A 20653-nucleotide genomic window follows, 5' to 3' on the forward strand; every position below is an offset into this window, starting at 1 on the left:
TTTTCCCCTTTAATTCTTTCCCCATCTTTCTCTTCCCTACCTATACTAATTTTTCTCACAACATCATATGCATGACCGGCCATGTGGTAAAAGAATGAGAGAAAGAAAAGCTTCCTTTGTAAGCTTTGACCAAGCCAAATAGTGAAATCACCATTTAGCCCTCCTAAGTTCTCATTCTTTTTATTGAGTCCTTCCATCACTTTTAAAATTTCAATTTTTCTTCTACTTCCTTGACATGTGTATAAATATAATATGAAGTTCGCACCTCATTCGTGTGTCACCATAATATTTAAATATATATTTATCCGATGGTGCTCTATTTTATCAAAGCATACGAGTTCCCTCTAACCTCATGGTTTTCTTCCAATTTCCTCTTTTATTCTCCTCCCCTACTTGGATTAGTCATATAACTCTCTATTTTAAATAATTCCACTGATAAATAAATTATTAATATTTTAATATTATTTTATTCATAAAATATTATTTTATTGAAAAATTTTCATTTTACTTGTTGCTGTTCTCTAATGCTTAGATTTATGTTAAATGACCATTCTTCTCATTAATAGAGTCTTATTAACTTCTAAACGAGGGTATGGGCTGTTACATAGCCTAAGCATAATCCTTCTAGACATATTGCATATTCTTGTAACATTCCCTTGTCTAGACATAACATTTCTAGACACGTGTATCATATATACTTCAATCACAACATCATAGTTCTCAAAACATTGGTTCGTAATCATAATAACATCATTTGGCTTAGGTAGACTATCTCTAGGCATATCTCTTCATTTGTAGACATTTTCTAGTCTAGGAATTCTACCTCTAGACATATATAGCCTATAAACACAATACATGGCATTCATGCCATCATAGGGAGCATATAGGCATTAAGTCATAATGCTCTTAATTCATAAATTCCCCACTCACCTTGACTATTCAAGCACTCATTTAGCAATCTAAGTTGAGTTCCTTCTACTCAATAATTGTCCTTTCACCAAGCAATACTAGTTAGCTCAATAATTAGGAAGTGGGTAGCATTCTTACTTCCATTTCACATCTAACAACAAACAATGCATGAACATTAACACTTACACAATTGTATTCCATTTCATAACCAAATCTTGGCTTTCAAATTATTTCTCGCTTTTCAATGCAGCTTAATTTATAAGTAGTTATCGTACGATACTCAAATCTTTTAAATTCTTCAACATTGAGTTTAATCTCTACCTTAAATGTGTTTTTGGCTTGCTCAAACCTCAAATGTCCTACCACATTCATTCCAACAGCCACTAATGCTGAACCACGTGATATCTACATTATTAACCATTTAAATTGAAAATCAATTAGTCAAGTCTTCATTCTTACCTCAAGATTGATTTTCTAGCCTTAAAATACCTTCTCCTAACTCCAATTTTCCACTTAAAAGGCATGCCTTCAAGGGGAAACAAGAGAGCTTCTTTTTCTTTTTTGTTTTCTAAATGGTGGACTACTCAAAGTCCTTTTATTTTTGGAAGTGTTTACTTATCTATCGATAGATGACATGCATCTATCCATAGATCCTTCAAGGATCTTAAATTTTTGCCACTCATCTATCAACAAACTTTTCAAGTCTATCGATAAATGACACTTTGTGCACTTTTCATTTATTCTTGTAATGCAATCTATAGATAGTTTTTGTGCATCTATTGATAGATTGTGCCCCCATTCTCTTTACCATCATTCTTCAGCATTGATCTATCGATGCTTTTAAAGAATTTATCGATAAATCATGCTCTTGTACTTTCATAAGACTTTTGGGTGGAGATGTATCAATAAATTTCTTATATCTATAGATAGTTCATGCTATAATTCCTTTCTCTTTATTTCCATGTGGACATCTATCGATACTTCCATGCATCCATCGATAGATGTTCTTCATCCTTTACTTTTATTTGCTTCGATCTTCCATCTATCGATAGACCATAAACATCTATTAAGTTCATATTTAAACTTTACTTTTCAACATGTTTAACCTCCCAAATTCATTTCTCTAAGTTCTCTATATCTTTTCATCTTGATAAACATCTTATTTCATCATATTTTACTCATCACCATGGCATCTATTCATCATAAAACATTCCAATTCTTAATCAAACTTTATGTCACATAGTACATCAAACTTACTTAGCATAATTTACATACATGTCATGCTCATTCTAGTGCCAAACAATGCACTACATCAATTAAGTGTGAAATGTATGCACAATATCATTTTGGGACTTTTACATACCCATATATTTCAATATCACATCTTTACGGATATAGGCATTTCTTAAGCTCATAAACATACTCATTAAAGATCAAATCAAACAATATCATAGTTTAACATCATACATAGTAATCATCAAGGCCTAGGTATTACACGAATAACCTCAAGGATACAATCAAGTAAATGTCTAACTTCGTCTTGCAATTACATGATTAAACCACTAATCACGACTAGAGGGTTGTAGAGTTGTCATCACCTTAGAGTCTACTTTTTGTAGCAAGTAGATTATAAGGAATTTGGATACTTTGATGAACAACTAGAACTCAAAGTGTTTGTCATTTTTAAAATTTTTCATTAAGGTCATCTCTTTTTTTTTTCATGTCAGAATGATTGCATGCAAGTCTTAATATAGTTGTGCAAGTCTCTCTTTATTAAGGACACAACTTTCATTGAGGTATATTTTTATCTTTAAACACAATATTTCACATTATAAGACCAAACCTTTGAATAAAGGTGTCTTTCCAATAATCACGTTATTAAGTGACAAATTTTCATATTACTAGACTCCTTTGAATATAGTCACATTTTAAAGTGACAACTTTTCATTTTGAAAATTATCCAGCAGTTTCAAGCAATTAAAGAAGGCTTTTTAATTTGCTTTCTCCTCTCTTTGCAAGCAAATGGTACATCAACCTCATTTGTAGGCAATCCTTCTTGATTGCTTTCTTAAGAGTTTGAATACTCTTTCGGATGATTTTATTGAGAAGCCACTAGGAGTTTATATACAAGTTTCATTCTCAATACAAAAGGAAAAATAATCTATGCAATAAAAAGGAATTCCATAGATCAAGCCTATAATTAACGAAAATTACAATTAGAATCATAAAGTCAATTAGAATAACCAAGTCAACCAAATCATATCAATTGAAATGGTCTTCATCATATCAATCACAGCAAATTAGAATCATTGATTGAGATAGCCTTCAGTCCTTGGATCACTAGTTGAGATAGCATTGAGATATCCACTACACCATTTTGTTGAGGTGTGTTTGTGCAACTGGTTTGTCTTTCCATACCATTTTCAAAATAATGGTCCACCAAATCCTCATGCTTAAATTCCATGCCATTGTTTGTTCGCAACATCTTTACTTATGTATTGAACTGTGTCTTGACTCACTGAAAAAAAAAAAGTAAGAGATTTCTAGTTTTTGATTTATGCTTCATAAGAAAAACCCATGTTGCTCTGTTGTAGTCATCAACAATAGTAAGAAAATAGTGTGATGCTGAAAAAGATATGGTGTGATAAGGACCCCAAATGTCATAGTGAATTAAATCAAAAGCATGCAAACTTCTATTCTTATTATTCAAAAAAGGTAATCTGGTTTGTCTTGCCCTACAACATGCATCACAAAGAAAATTGTCCTTTCTAATGCAATTAATAGATAAATTCAGAACCATTGAAAGACGATCCAAAGGAACCTGTCCTAATCGATGATGCCATAAATCATAGTATCTTTGCCAGTATCCCTGCTTTTAGCCAACAATGCCTTGCCCTCCCTCATTGGCTCAAAATGATACAATTTGTTTCGCACTTTACCCACTCCAATCGACTTCCTCGAGTGTAAGTCCTATATTACACAAAATTCCAATCCAAAAATGAGTAGGTATTTTAAGTCATGAGCTATTTTGCTCACAGATAGTAAATTAAAACAAAATTCGGGTACACCCAAAACCCGTTCCAAGGTTAAGTTATGCCTAAGATTCACTCGACCCAAAAGCATGAATTCAGTGTCACCATTTAGAATTTAAATAGGTGGAATATCAGGATTTTCAACCATGTCAAATAAACTGTTGATTTGATGGGCAATATGATCTATGGCCCCAGCATCAATTACCCACGAATTGTCTTTCTTACCAGAAGAATTACCAGAAAAGTTCACATTAGAGGCCATGTTGACTACTGGCCCATTGCTATTGTTGGATTGTCGGTCTAAAAGATCTATCAATTGCTATATATAAGCTTGTGTTAGTCTAGGAACAAGTGAAGAAGACTCTTGAGGTGTGCGTGTCTCTGTCCTAGCCAAGAAAGAATGAGCTTTCATGCCCGTTGATGTTGCCAAAGTTCTTGGCCCCTTATCACTGTGTACACATGCTTGGTCTCCTCCAACTTTCAATTTCCTTTGTAAATCTGTTAGGTAACCAAAAATCTCATAACAATCATCATGGGTGTGGCCGATCTTGTCACAGTGTGAGCAACGAGAACGGGAACCTTCACCACTGTGTCGGTCTTGCTGTTCATTGTGTCGATCAACTTATTGATCCCCAACCTTCAGTTTGCTACCACGTCTTGCACTATCGGTGGCTTGATTTCTAACCATTAGGGATGTTTCTTCTAGCACCATGGCTGGTGATGGAGCCACTACTAACTGTTTTTCTTCTTGTACTGCGATTGCATAGACTCATCCAATGGTGGGCAAGGGTTCCATGCTAAGAACTTGTGACCTAACGGTTCTGTAATTATCATCCAACCCCATGAAGAAGTCGAATACTTTCTCTTCCTTATGCATCTTCCGCATTTGCCTTGTCACACCACAAGTGCACTTTCCAGATGAACAAATAGGTAAAGGTCGAAAGGTTTGAACTTCATTCCATAGTGGTTAATCCTCACTGCTATTCATTTCATGCTATTCTACACGTTATGTTTTCTTACTCTTTTCTTTCTTTTGTTCTCAAAATTACAACGAGCAATTGCATATGAGGGTCAGCTTGTTCTCAAAAAATCAAGATTGCTTCGAAAGATCAATTTAATAAGTATTTTCATAACTAGAATAAATTATATAATCTACAAGCATATTTCTTTTTGTACAACCTTTTTGAATTGATCACTTGCTACTTTAAAGCTTTATTGTTGAGAAGAAGTTGGAGTGAGCTAAAAAAAAAATTATCTTTGGGACAAAATAATTTTTGATGCAATAAAACATAATAACTGGTACAAATTGTGAGTAAAGAGCTATTTTTATTTTTATTTTTGCCTTGTGTGCATATTTCTTTGTTAATGAGTTACTTAGTAGCAATTAGGTTACTTAGACAAGGAAATGATGCTTGGAAATCTTAATTTATACCTATATTGCATAATTGACCAATTCCATTTTTTCTTTAAAAGGTTGTGCTTTAATTCTAGTATTAAAACCATTAAATTATGCAATTAGTCCCTATATTGGATGATTCCATGGTTGCTTTTGTAAGATTTATGGTAGTGCTTGGTCATGTTATGTCGGCACTACTATTACATTATTAGTGAAAATGTCACATCATCATTCTTATATCATCAAATTTAATGCCATATCAATAAGAAAATATCACATTAACACAACCAAACATCATGTCAACATAGATAATAAAAATTTTTCAACATAATAGACTAATGTTGTCAATTTTAAAAAATACCAAAACTTAATTTTTATAAATTATTATTTAGGAACTAAATTGCCCATTTTAATAAAGTACAAGAATTACTTGTATAATTTGACCTGCTAGAACTTTGGTCAAATTAACAATAATATAGTTCAAATGTATATATTCATGCTTCTTAGCAATGATAAAAATCTGGTTTATCGTGAAAGCTAGGTTCCCTGGTAGACTTTAGGGATAATCCTTATGGTGTAAATGATTACCAATTTTTCTAGACCACGTGAAATTTATGTAAAATGCATATTATGAATGATTTGTTGCAATTATTTTTATCAAATATGAGCAAGATTAAGCTATCTTTTCTTTTTCTTCTTCTCTTTTTTAACAAAATATACCATTAATTGCCCTCTTTGATTTCTTTTCAGTATGGATTTCCTTAATATATTATTTTAAGATTTTGTTATTTCCCTTTTCTGTTGGCAAAACATTTCATTTCACTAGCTAATAATACTTCTAAATATGTCTTGGATTACAAGTTTCACATGCCTAGAGGTAATGATGCTCTTTTTCTCTACATCATATTTTGGGCTTTTTGACGGCTTTTCTTGGAGACCTGTGATTTGTGTTATTAAATGGTAATAATTTTCTCTTAAAATAAAATATATGTAAAATATATAAATACCATACGATTAATTAATAATATTTAAAATATAATATAATATGTTTATTATATGATATACATGACATAATATTATTAGCACATTTAACAAATTTTATATACAAAAAATATAATTATTTGAGAATTGAGATGTTGGATGAAAAAGGAATGACAGTAAAAATTAATTCAACCGTAATTTTGGTTTTTATGAAATATTAAATGCTATTATAATAAATGATATTTTTGTCATTTAGTCATATATTTTTTTTATTCCAAGTTTATTTTTACCAACTAAATATTATAATAAGTCATAATAACTATTCCTATCTTATTCCATTTTACGTACTAAACTACGTAATAACTATTTTATTCCATTTCTACCTTATTCTATTCTCACAAAATAATTATTCTATTCTATTATTGTATTCCTTGAACCATAAGCACTATTAAGGGTTTATCTAACCCTTTTGAAACTGTCATTTTGGGAGATAGGTGGGAAAGAAGAAAAAAAAGGAAAAAGGAAGGAGAAAATGGTTTTGGCTTGACCTGATCTGACTGAGGTCTGTGAAGTCCAATATTTTTGGCCTTTTAGACCACTAGATTTGGATACGAAACCCAATAGCTTGAGGTAAATATTTTCCAACCCATTTTTATATTACCCATCTAAGTTTTATTAATATTCATTTTTAAATCAAAATATTTGCTTAATATGTGGTAGTTTAAGAATAATAGAAATGCTGAAATTAAAAGTTTTAGTTGAATAAATTGAACAAAAGTAAAAATTATGGTTATTTTAAAAAAATTCCAAAAAGGGAAATAAAACATTATAAGAACAGTTTTTTTTTTAATTTCCATAACGGAAATTCCAATAATTATGGGACCTTACTAAAAGTAAGGAAAGGAATCCCAAAATTTATTTTCAGGAAAATGATTATTTCTAAATAAAAAACAGGCACAAACTAAATTAAATGTGTAGTAAATAAAATTCTAAATAAGTTGTGAATTGCATCATGATTTTTATTTGCTTGCATCATGTGCATTTAATTCTAATTATGCAAGTAAATAGAAATTAACCAATGATGGAACGTTATGAAAGCTTTAATTGATAATTTCCTTGAAGATTATTGGGTAAAAATATTTTGAAAATTCTACGAAAAGTGTAAGAGAATTTAGAAAAATTTTCAATTTGAAAGGTTTTCATCTTGAAGAAAAATAAAAAATAAAGGGAATAAAAAAAGCAAGTTAATGAAAATCAACTGGTGATGTAATTTTAAAGATTTTTTATGTAACAATTTTCTTAAAAGTTCCAAAATGAGAAACTATTTTAAAATTATATCAAAACTGATGGAGGATTTTGAAAATTTTCCAATATAAAAAATTTTGACTTAATGTTTTAAAATAAAATTGGAAAATGTCTAACCAAAAATTTATTTTTAAGAACATAGATTATAATAAAAAATTAAGAAAAAAAACAATAAGAAACAAGAAGGAATAAAATATTTAATCCAAAATTTTTTCATAAAATATTAAAATAGTTTGAGGAATGAGCATGTTCAAGAAAATAAGTGATTTTCTTGAATACTATTAAAATGGGGAGACGCTCCTAGTTTTTCACCAAAATTGTTGGAAAAACTTATGAAAAGTTTTTAATATTTAAATAGTAGGTAAAGAAGAAAAGGATAAATGGTAATAATGGAAATAGATGTACTTATGAAATCAATAACTTTTTGTGAAGGTAAAATAGGATAACACATGATTAATTGATCATATCTTTAAACAAGTGTCACGAAGGTGCTAATATTTTTCCCGTACGTAATTGTACTCTCAAATCCAGTTATATTTTCAAGTCTATCATTTTTAATAAATTTATGTCAAGTATGGGATTTCATTCGAAGGATATATTCAATTAGGTGGCAAATTGCGCATAGATTAAAAAATTGGTGGTGACTCATGTTTAAATTGTTTGATCAAGTTCCCAAACCCGCATTTTGTGATATATGTTTATATACAAATACATTGTCTATCAAGATTCAAAATTCAAATGTTTCTTACTATTAAGATATCAATTAACAAAATGATGTGGAAGTATGATTTCCAGAAATGATTTGAATTGTGCCGAGATCTTGGGATCAACAATGAATTGAACCATAGTTAACTTGGTCTTTTGTTTGAATAACATCACTTAGCTTGCTCTAATTTGGGTTGTTGTTGAGTTTATATTACGCTTGTTTGTTGCCGAGATTCTATTTATTGCTAAGCTTCTATTTATTGCTGTGCTTTTGTTGAGCTTAGTCTGATGTTGATATTTGAGTTGAGCTTGTTGCATTAGTTCTAATCCTTGTTGTATACTCTTTTTGCCATTTCAAGATGATGGAGACATTAGTTACTCTAATCATGAATCTTTAAAACAAAAACATTTTTTAAGCTAAAGGTTTTGTGAGACCATCTACAAGTTGATCAGTAAAGGGGACGTAAGAGTCCTTGAGCTAACCATATGGACATGTTAGCACACAAAGTGATAATCGCCTACCAAATGTTTGGTTCTGGAGTGACAAGAAAGGATTTTCACAAAGAAAAATAGTTGCAATATTATCACAATGATGAATTAGCAAATAATTGGTGCAATTCATTAAGAAGGTTTATTCAATAAAGATAAGTTCTACAATAGTATTGTGATAACTTTATATTCAGCTTCAGTAGAGTATCTTCCACTAACCTTTTGTTGGATGATTTCAAGAAAATAAGGTCATTGTCAAGATAAATGATATAGGTAATTATCATATCATCAAGATTGACATCCTAGTCTGAGTCATTAAATGAAGAGATGTGCAAATGAGTTTTTTTTTTCTCAAGAATAAGCCATGAAAGCATACTCCTGGAACTTTTTTGAGGCTAGACCGATGAGCTTGACTTGGTGAATGCGTGTATTGAGATAACTCGTTAATACAAGAGTTATATTAGGTCTTGTGATTACTATAAGGAGCCAATTAATTTTATGTAAGTATGGCATCAATTGCAGTTGTACCATATTTCAACAACAGTTTGATACTAGTAGCCATTGATGCAATGACTTTCTTAACATTATCCATGCCAAATGTTTTCAAAACATCTCCGATATACTTGTGCTATGATAAAAACATGCTGACAGATCGTAACCTCAACAATTAAGATAAAATTTTTTGTGCCATGATCTTTAACAGAAAATATGTTTGCTAGCTGATTGATAACTCTATTATATAAAGTTATTTAGCTACATTTTGGGCTGTCAATGTAGCAAATTCCTTGCGTTTTAAGTAGTTTTTAGACAATTTTTATGTTTTTAGTTGATTTGTTAAAACATGTTAATTTAGTTGAATTCAAGAAATTATAGTTGATATTCATGTTGAAAGTCCTATTTTAAGCCAATCCTGACTTAGTCCTTGTGTTTGTGGGTTTTCAAATGCATAAAGTTCAAAGATGATGAACTATGCAATGGAGACTAAGTATGGATTTTCACAAAGCATGTTTCAGTAATTCATACATAACTTGAGCTACAGAGAAGCAGCCAATGTGATTCTTGGACCATTGGAAAGCCGAGAGGCAAACCTACAACATTCAAGATGACTATTTTAACCAGATCAGCCTTGAAGTAGGAGAAAATTGTGTTGCAAAATGAAGTACTGTATCAATTCTACACCAAGGCAGCACAAGTAGTAACACTGCGACCTTGCAAACCTCAAGGCCGCAAAGCCCCAGGGTGCATCATGGTTCCCATACAAATTCTCGAGAGGCCAGTGCCGTAGCACTCAAGGAAAAGAATCATGGTGCTGAGTGAAAGATAATGCAAAAAAATAAGGTAGCAGTGCTGCAGCGCCTGTGGAGCAAGGCCACAGCGCTTTGAGGTGGATTATGAAAACGCAACCAGTTGAGAAATGAGTTTTTTGGGTTTTTTGGAGACTATACATAGAGGATTTTCAGTAGTTGAGAAGATAAATTGGGAGAGTGAATGAACGGCAGCTTTTGAGAGAAAAGAAAAAAGCTCTCCAGCAAGAGAAAAATGAAGAAAGTGAAGGCAATTGGATTGAGAATCGAAAGTGACTTGATAATCCTTTTTCACTTGAATTCTTTCTTGTTCTTTTGCTGTAGAAATGATCTTTTCTTTTGAAATGGTTATGTCTACTGTAGAAAAAGATGATGTACTAAATTCGTTTTTGAGGATTAGGGGTCATTTCATTATGCCGTTTGAACGCATGATTTCTCTTTGTTTAGTATTAATGGATGATGCATGGTTTATTCAATAATGCACTTATTGCTTTTCACTACTTGATCACCAGTTTAAATGTATTGGGACTCTAAGTGGAACTCGATAGAGGGAGTTTAGAATAGACCATTGTTTAGAATAAACTTTATTCTATTTACTTTGGATTTAGGTGATAGTTTTGTGTTTAGAATAGACATATACCTAAATACCTTAGGGAGCCAAATTAGAACACGAACATAATGGACCTTTCGTAATTGATTTGCATAGACATATGGAATTAGTTTTGAAAGGTACATGTGCGTGATCTCAACAGAGACTTGTAAATAATATGGATTCTAGGTTAGCTATGTATTCCATTAATCTAAGGTAGGGAGAATGATTAATTTTAGATGAAATATTGAAAGATACCATAATCCTAGGTTTTAAATTAATATTTTTGTAAATGAAATTTTATTCTTCATTATTTACTTAGTTTTAATAATCACTATTAGTTTTATCAACCATTTAAATTTGAGTGCTTGAATAAGATCAATTTTGTTATAAATTTAATACTTAGTGAAAATAGGGGCAAATCTCTGTGGGAAACGATACTTAACTTGCCTTCATATTACTTTTACAGTTACGTGCACTTGCGTGTATGAAACCAATAATAAGTTTTTGGCGCCATTGCCGAGGGTTTATTTTCCTATTTATCTTTGTTGATATTAAATTAAACAATTGTCTTAGACCGAGTTTTTCTTCTTTTCTCATGTTTTTAAGTGTGTTTTGACATTGTATGCACAAAGCATGAAACTTAGAGATTATCTCGAGCAACCTAGAGACTGAAAGGTCATTTCAAAGATTAAGACGAGATAGTCAACAAGGTTCTGTTTCTTCTAATATAATGGATGAACAACTAAGAAAGCAGCAAGTCCAAGAGAGAGTAGTTGAAGGTATCCCATCAAGTATCGGAAGGCCAACCATTCAAGCAAATAATTTCATGATGAAGTTGGCCATCATCACTAGGATCCAAACACTGGTCTAGTTTGGGGGTTTTCTGAGTAATGACCCAAATGCTCACATATCTAGCTTCATGGAGATATGCAACACATTTAAGCAGAATGTGGTCACAGATGATGCCATTAGATTAAGATTATTTTGATTTTCACTTAGGGACAGAGCAAAGGTGTGGTTGAATTCATTACCCATGGGTTTAATCATAACATGGGATGACCTTACCCAGAAATTCCTTGTAAAATGCAGCAAAGGTAGCTAAAATGAGGAACTATATCCTTTCATTCATACAGTTTGATGGTGAGTTATTATATGAAGCATGGATAAGTACAGGGACTTACTTAGGTGTTGCCCACATCATGGTCTACTGAAGTAGCTTCAAGTGCAGACATTTTACAATGAATTTATCTACCCAAGTTCGAGGCACCATTGATGCAGCTATAAGAGGAGCTTTTATGGGAAAGACTATCGATGAAGCATATGATCTTTTAGAAGAGATGGCATTAAACAATTACCAATGGCCATAGGAGCGATCTATACATTGGAGAGTAACTGGAGTTCATGAAGTTAATGCCATCACAATGTTAACCACATACGTAACTACCCTAACTAAAAAGTTTGATTCTTTTAGTACTAATACTGTTCCAAGTATTTTTGTAGTGTGTGAACATTGTGGCGATAGACACCCCAGTAATCAGTGTCCAAGTAACAACATAGAAATGATTCAGTTCGTTGGAAACAAGCAACAAAACAACCAGTTCTCTAACACATATAATCCAAGATGAAGAAACCATCCAAACTTCTCATGGGAAACAACCAGGGAGCATCAGCTTCAAGACCAAACATACTGTATGGTTTTCAACATCAATCAAGAGCCCCCATTCTTGATAAGAAGTCATCCATGGAGGAGTTAATAAAGCAACATATGGCTAAGATAGACTCCCTCATCAATAGTCAGGTAGCATCATTGAGAAACCTTGAGATGCAAGTTAGGCAATTAGCAAGCACAATTAACAAGAAGAGTCAAGGGACATTGCCCAGTGACATTGAGACAAATCTAAGAAGGGAGGGCAAAAAGCATGTAAAGGCCATCACCTTGATAAGTGGAAAAGGGATTGATGATAATACTAAACAAGCTGAACAAGTGAAGAAGAAAGCTAAAAATGAGACATAGATAGTTAGTCTTACTAATCGAAGTGCGAAAAAGGAAACTACAATCACACTACCACCACCCTTTCCTCAGAGATTTAGAAAACAGCAACAAAAGCACCAATTTTAGAAATTGATGGAGGTATTTAAGATTCTACACATCAACACATCATTTGTAGAAGCTTTAGACCAAATGCCTTCGTACATTAAGTTTCTAAAAGAGATACTGTCAAAGAAAAAACAAGTAGGTGCACTCGAGATAGTAGCACTCACTAAAAAGTGCAATGCAATCATACAGATGATAACTCTATTATATAGAGTTATTTTGACACATTTTGGGGGCTTAAGTAGCTAGATCTTTGAGATTTTAAATTCGGATTTTAGCATTTTAGGTGTTTTTCTAGTTTCAGTTTGATTACTTGTTAAGTGACTAATTTAAGTTATTTTGGTTAAATTTTATGTTGTTTTGTTTTAATTTACTTTAAGAGTAGTCATTGCTAATTTCTCTTATGGCTTTTTTAGGAAATTGATGAAAAAGGCTTATTTGATGAAAATCTGTGCAAGTATGGCGATGACTGCATTCGCATATGTTTTAGTAGTTTCACCATATCTCTCTCTAAACAATTCCAAATGAGGTGATTCTTAAGCAAATAGAATTATAAGAAGAAGATCTACAACGTTTATTTTTATTAATTCACCCGGTTCTGATTGAATCATAGTCAAAATATTTGCCAAAGTCGGAGCACTGCAGCAGTGCACAAGGACTGATTATGATGCAGTATTTGGACCATATCTTTCAATCCAGGAGTCCAATTGATGTGATTCTTCATCCATTGGAAACTTAAGAGACAGGGATAAAACTTTAATGTTTACTACATTCCCCAGTTCGGAACATTTTAGGTTGAAACTCACGTTTGAAGTCGATAGACTGCCACAGCGCTGGGAGAACAAGGCTGCAGCGTTGATGAAAGGAAGCAGACATACAAAATTTCCAGACAGCTCAGAGCTGCAGCACTGGAGAAGTAGCGCCGTAGCGCTGGGCGACTTTCCAAATATAAGAGAAGTTGACGGGATTTTGGAAATTAGGTTATTTGGAGCCTATTTAAGAGAACTTTTTCAGAGATTTTGAGGAGGAGGCAGCAAGCAACTATTCTGGAGATTGGAAGTCAAGAACAAAGCAAGAAAATAAGAGAATTGGAGGGAGAATCAAGATCACAAAGCTCTAACCATTAGTTTTATCTTTTACTTTTGTGTTTTTTTTATTTTCATTGACTTGGATTCATGGCTAAATTTCTTTGGGTATGTCTGTATTAGATATTATGTGCTAATTTATTTTTCTAGGATTGCAATTGAACTCACATGTAATCTAAATTTTTAATCTCTTTGTTGCTTATTTTCAATGGGATTTGAATTGTTTATTTTAATTTGTTCTTAATGCTTTTAATTGCTTGGCCACCAGGTAAATTGATTTAGGAACCTAAACAAACTTGGGAAAGGGAGTTTAGTGTAGACGAAAATTAGGATAGCATATTATCATATTACTTGATTTGCCTATAGGATAGGGATATACCTATAGGCCATATGTAGCCAGATTAGAGTCTGAGCTTAATGAGTCTATTTTAATTTCAATTCACATAGGGATATAGTATTTTGATTAAAATAGATATTTTTATAAGATGAGTCGGGAGACCTTTATAAATAATTTAGGACTCTAGGTTAGCAATTCAACCCATTGAAATAAGTTAAGGAAGAGAGGTAAGATTTAGATGAAGTGTGAGGGATATTGTAATCCTAAGCTTGTTTGATTTGCTATTTGCCCAATTATCTTGTTGCTTTAGTTCTTTTAATTAAATTAGTTTTAGTTGAGTAATTTTTAGTTCAATTAGAATTCAGATTTTAATTATTTGAATAAAACTAAATTGTTCTAATTTTAGTACTTAGAAAATTTTTAGATCAATTCCCTATGGGATCGATACTCTGCTTGCTAATATACTATCTGTTCGATACGTATACTTGCATAATAGGATTTTAACTGACAACAGAACAAGCTTCCACTGAATTTCAAGGATCTTGGTAGTTTTTCAATTTTGTGCATTATTGAGGCATACTATTTTGCCAAGGCATGGAGTGATATGAAAGTTAGTATCGATCTAATGCCATTGTTTATTTACAAGAAATTGAGTTTGCGAGAGATCAAGCCCACCATTGTGACTTTACAACTGGTAGTCCTCACCATCACATATCTGCAAGGCATTGTAAAGGATGTATTAGTAAAAGTGGACAAGTTCATCCTTTGCAACTGATTTTGTGGTACTCAATATGGAGGAAGATAAAGAGGTTTCAATCATTTTAGGGAGACATTTCTTACGAACTACCATAGCACTCATAGATGTGGAGAAAGGAGAGCCTAGCTTGAGAGTCCAGGAGCAAAAAGTAACCTTTAAGACTTTTAAATCTTTAAATTTTGCAAATGATCATGATGAGTGCTTTGCAGTAAAAGTAGCTGTAGGTGAAAAGCAATTGCTCCAATTAAACGAGATGGATGAGATATGATTAGATGCTTATGAAAATGCCAGAATTTACAAGGAAAAGACAAAGAAATGGCATGACAAAAAAATTATCAAACAACAATTTGAGCCAGGGCAACATGTGTTGCTATCTAATTCTGGTTTGAAGCCGTTTCCTAGGAAGTTGAAGTCAAGGTGGTCAGGTTCATTTCTAATCTCAAAAGTGTTTCCATAAGGTGTCATGGAATTAGTGGACATCACAACTAGTGCAAGGTTTAAGGTAAATGGGCATCAACTAAAGCACAATTGGGGAGGTGACATAGACCGTCAACATTCTTCCATTAGTCTTTCTGCCCCATTTGAGTTGAAACAAGAGTCCAACTAAAGACATTAAAGAAAGTGCTGCTTGTGAGGCAACCCAAGTCTTCTTCACTTAAATTACTTTTGTTTATTCATTAATTATTGTTTTAGTGCATGTTAATTTTTTTTTTAATTTTTATCTTGCTAACTATTTGCTTTTATTTTCTTTTCACAGGTAAATAATAATAAGAATAATAATTAAAAAAAAGGATGAATGAGTAGTCCAGAGGGGATTCAGCACCCCAAGTGATTTAAGGAACAAGTTCATTAAACATGACTGGCTATGAGAGTTCCATTTATTATTTCACTCAAGTATCTATGGAAATACTCCTATGTGTCAGTAGTGTAAGATTCTAAAATCAAATTGGCAAAGAAATAGGACTCTTGGCCATAAAGATCTAATTCTAGTTGGACTATAATTGTAAAAATTGAAGACTACAAGGATTAAATTTTCTACGAAGATTAGAAAGCCTAATTGGATTAGGATTTGTTGTGAATATTAAATTTCTAATATGATTAGGACTCCTATTGAGAATAAGAGTCAGATTTAAATTTATAGTCCTAAAAGGTTTAGGATTACAAAGTCTATGCTTAATTTAATTCCTAGTAGGACTAAGACTTCTAAAGTGGCACCAGACTTGTAATAAAATAAGACATCAAATTATTTGGATTAATATCTTTAAATGTTGAGTAATATTATTTCCAAATGACATATAAGATCTTGAATTTGAATTAAACATAAGTTTTCTATGTTCATTATATGATTATGAATGTATGAGGATGATTATGGACTTAAACCACTATAATGTGTCATGGATGGTTATAATTGAATGTGTTTGGTATTTAATTTATAAATGGGGAGTGTGTGCTCTACCTTTCCCTTATTTTATTGAGGAGTTATAAAATTCTCTTCTCATCTTACTTCCCTCAAATGTAACTTGAGGTTTCTTTGCTTATATGTAATTAGAATTCATAAGATTAGATTAGGGAAAAAATTTTGTAATTCCAAGAATGAAGGATGAAGGAGCCAAGGAGACATGAAGATTACAAGACTACAAGATATGGTGATATTGTACGTAATTCTTTAGGATTTGACCAACTAATTTCCTTCAATGGCTCAAGCAAATTAGATTAGATAAAATTCCATAATCATCCTAGTAGTATGCATGTGATAAATTTATTTTATGCAATATTATAAATGCTATGCATGCCAAATTCGATGAGACCTAAATAACAAGATAAAAGCAACAACAAAAATGCCTCATTAAATTATTGAGTCACTTGCTTCACATGATTAAGTTGCCTTCCACCATATAATAAGATAACGACGCTACCTTTTTAGTTGGAGACTTATTGAGTCACTCAAGGTCAAACTTTTACACGGGCAAGTTTGAGTTATTGCTGGGTCTTACTCAACTAACACTATGTGGTTTGGACATGTCACACTTGACCACATGGTCTTAAAGGCACAGTTAGGCAAAATGCATATGATGCATTTAGACATTGAGTTGTCACCTAATTGATAAGCTATGTTATCTACCCAGTTAGGCTTATTGTGATTTATTGAGTCACTCAAGGTTGCAATAATTCGAAAGGGGTCCTATCCCACTAGAAATGCCTAGTAGGGATTTTTGTATAATAGTGAAGGCTATTATTACAAAAAAATTAGTAGGAGAATGAATGTAAGATTTAATACCTCATCTTAAATTGGTTAATAACATGATAAACTAATGCAAATACTTTTTCTTTATTTATAGGTTGTTAGAATGGGCATAATAATAATTGCTATTTTGCTTGGCATACTTGATGCCATCAGCCTAAAATGTTTGGACCGGTATATCACTTTCAGAAAAGTTGTCAATAAATGGAATAGTCAATCTTGACTAGTAAAGAGATAACTTTAAATATGATTGAGCTCAACCTTTTTACTGCTAATCCTAAATATTGGATAATAGATTTAGGGTGTGGATCACATTTATGTCTTGACATAAAAGCTTTAAGGGATAGTAAAAGGTTTGGTAAAAATGAGGTAGTCTTAAGAGTGGGCAATGGTGAAAAAATTGCAGCAGTTGCCATTGGGACTTGTGATCTCATTTTACCATCGAGCTTAGTGTTAGTGCTAAAAAAGTGCTATTATGTACCAACATTAACTAGAAGCATTATTTTGGTTTCATACCTAGCTAAGAATGATGATTTTTAATTTAGTATGAAGGGCAATTGTTACGCTGTCATTCTAAATGATGTATATTATGGATCTATAACATGTCGTGGAGGACTTTATGTTATGGATCTTGATAGCCCAATGCCTAATATAGATGTCAAGAAAGAAAATAGAATCATAATCACACATGCATCTGTTATTATAAACTTGGTCATATCAATGAAACAAGGATAGCTAAGTTATATAAACAAGGCTATATAGATCCATTTGATTATGAATCATATGGAACCTATGAATGTTGTCTCCTTTGTAAAATGACTGACTATTTTTATTGGAAAGGTTGAAAAAGCAGGTATGCTCCTTGGGCTAATACATTCGGATGTATGTGGATCTTTGAACACACCAACTAGAAGAGGTTATTCATATTTCATTGCGTTTACAGATGACCATTCTAGATTTCGTAATGTCTACCTAATGAACTACAAGTCTGAAGCTTTTGTAAAGTTCAAAGAGTTTAAGGCTGAAGTTGAGAAACAAACTGGGAAGAGCATTCTCACTCTTAGATCAGATTGAGGAGGAGAATATCTTACTCAAGAGCTTATGGATTATCTAACAGAACATGGGATTATATCACAATGGACTTGGCCTGGAACTCCACAACACAATGGAGTGTTTCAAAAGAGAAACCAAACCCTATTAGACATGGTTCGTTCCATGATAAGTAGAGCAGACCTTCTAATATCCTATTCGGGATATGCCCTAGAGACTGTTGTTTACCTTCTTAACATGGTTTCAACTAAATCAGTTGATAAGATATCATATGAGATGTGGTATAGCAAAAGGCCAAACTAGTCTTATACTAAGATTTAGGGATGTACGGCTTATGTGAAGCATGCATCGTTTGGTAAGCTTGAAGCTAGATTAGACAAATGCAAGTTTGTAAGGTATCCTAAACAAACGTAGGATACTATTTTTACAATCACACCAACCAAAAGGTATTTGTCTTGGAACATAACACTATCTTGGAGAAAGAGTTTTTACTTGAAGGGACTGGTGGGAGTAAAATAATTCTTAAAGAAGTTCAAGAACCACAAACTAACATCTTTTTGGAACTTGAGACAATGGTTAAAGCATTGGATGCTCAAATTGGTGCTCAAAAACCACAAGTGCTCCGTAGATCTACGAGATAGAGACAACCTCCAAAAATATATAGATTTATGTTTCAAAGAGATGCTTTGCCAATTATCAAAGAGCCTACTACTTATGAGAAAGTAATATCTGATATTGATTCTGATAAGTGTCTAGAGGCCATAAAATCCAAGATGGATGTCATACATGTCATTTAAGTATGGACTTTGGTTGATGCACCTAAAAATGTAAAACACATAAGTTTCAAATGGGTCTTTAAGAGAAAGATTGACATGAATGGTAATACAACTGTACAAAGCTAGGTTGGTTGCTAAAGGTTACAACCAACTTGAGGGAACTGATTATGAAGAAACCTTCTCACCTATAGCCATGATTACATCCATTAGGATTTTCTTGGTATTGCTGCATATTATGATTATGAGAGATGGCAAAAGGATGTAAAGACAACATTCCTTAATGAAGAATTTGTAATAAGAAGTGTATATGACACAACATGAAAGTTTTACATTCAAGGAGGATCAACATAAAGTATACAAACTCCAAAAGTCTATTTCCTAGCTGAAACAAGCGTCTAGGAGTTGGAACATCAAATTTGATGAAACTATAAAAGAATATGATTTTGTCAAGAATCCTAATGATCCATGAGTGTACAAGAAGATAAATAGACAAGCAGTTTTATTTTTAATACTTTATGTTGATGACATACCACTAATAGGAAATGATATACTGATGTTACAGACTGTCAAAATCTAGCTATCCAAACAATTCTCCATGAAGGATATAGGAGAAAGCAACCTATATTCTAGGAATAAGGATTTATAGAGATAAATCAGACAGGCAGCTAGGATTGTCTCAATCCACTTATATAGATAAGGTGTTAAAGAGGTTTAGCATGACTGAGTCCAAAAAGAGACATTTGCCTATGTCACATGGCATTCATTTTTCGAAGGATATGTGCCCGAAAAACACATGATGAGAGGATGAGGATGGATAAGATACCATATGCATCAACTATAGGATCCATCATGCATGTCGTGCTATGTACTAGACCAGATATAGGGTATGCTAGGAGTTTCATGAGCAAATACCAATCGAATCCAAGTGAGAGTCATTAGATTGCTAAGAAAAATATCCTTAAGTACTTATGAAGAACTAAGAGATATTTTCTTAGTCTATGGAAAGGTTGAACTCCAAGTTAAAGGATACAAAGATAATGATTTCCAATCCGATAAAGATGACAGCAAATCTCAAAGTGGGTTTATAATTACCTTAAATGGTGTTGCTATCAAATAGAAAAGTTCCAAGCAAACAACAACTGCAAATTCTACAATTGAGGCTAACTACATCTCCACGTTTGAGGTAGCAAAGGAAGGAGTTTAGATTAAGAAGTTTGTCATTGAACTTGGTGTGGTTCCTAACATTGTTAATCTTGTAACTTTGTACTATGACAATAGTGGAGCCACTACACAAATGAAGGATTAGAAGTCTCATTAATGATCCAAACATGTATTACGGGGTTATCACCTAATCAGGGAGATCATTAGAACAAGTGATATTAATATACAGAGAGTACCTATAGAGGACAACTTAATTGACCCTCTCACTAAAGTTTAATCCTAGTAGAAACATGATCACTAGTTGGAGGGCTTTGGTATTAGTTTCATAGGTGATTGGCTTTAATGCTAGTGGGAGATTGTTAGTGTAAACCCTACAAACCAATCGATTTTGTGCTTGTAAAACACTACATTAATTAGTCATATTTCATGTTAAATAC

The 20653-nt window shown here is 32.5% G+C and overlaps 1 non-coding gene across 1 annotated transcript; it reads right to left on the reverse strand.

Moving 5' to 3' along the window:
- Positions 1 to 11813: 11813 nt before the first annotated feature.
- Positions 11814 to 11919, reverse strand: LOC149526361 (small nucleolar RNA R71). Its single transcript, XR_016352095.1, has one exon. It is a non-coding gene; the product is annotated as a small nucleolar RNA R71 (small nucleolar RNA).
- Between the last annotated feature and the right edge of the window lie 8734 nt (positions 11920 to 20653).

Source organism: Theobroma umbraticum, unplaced genomic scaffold (assembly GCF_002168275.2).
Source record: "Theobroma umbraticum cultivar Fairchild unplaced genomic scaffold, ASM216827v3 scaffold_106.0, whole genome shotgun sequence".
Taxonomy (NCBI): domain Eukaryota; kingdom Viridiplantae; phylum Streptophyta; class Magnoliopsida; order Malvales; family Malvaceae; genus Theobroma; species Theobroma umbraticum.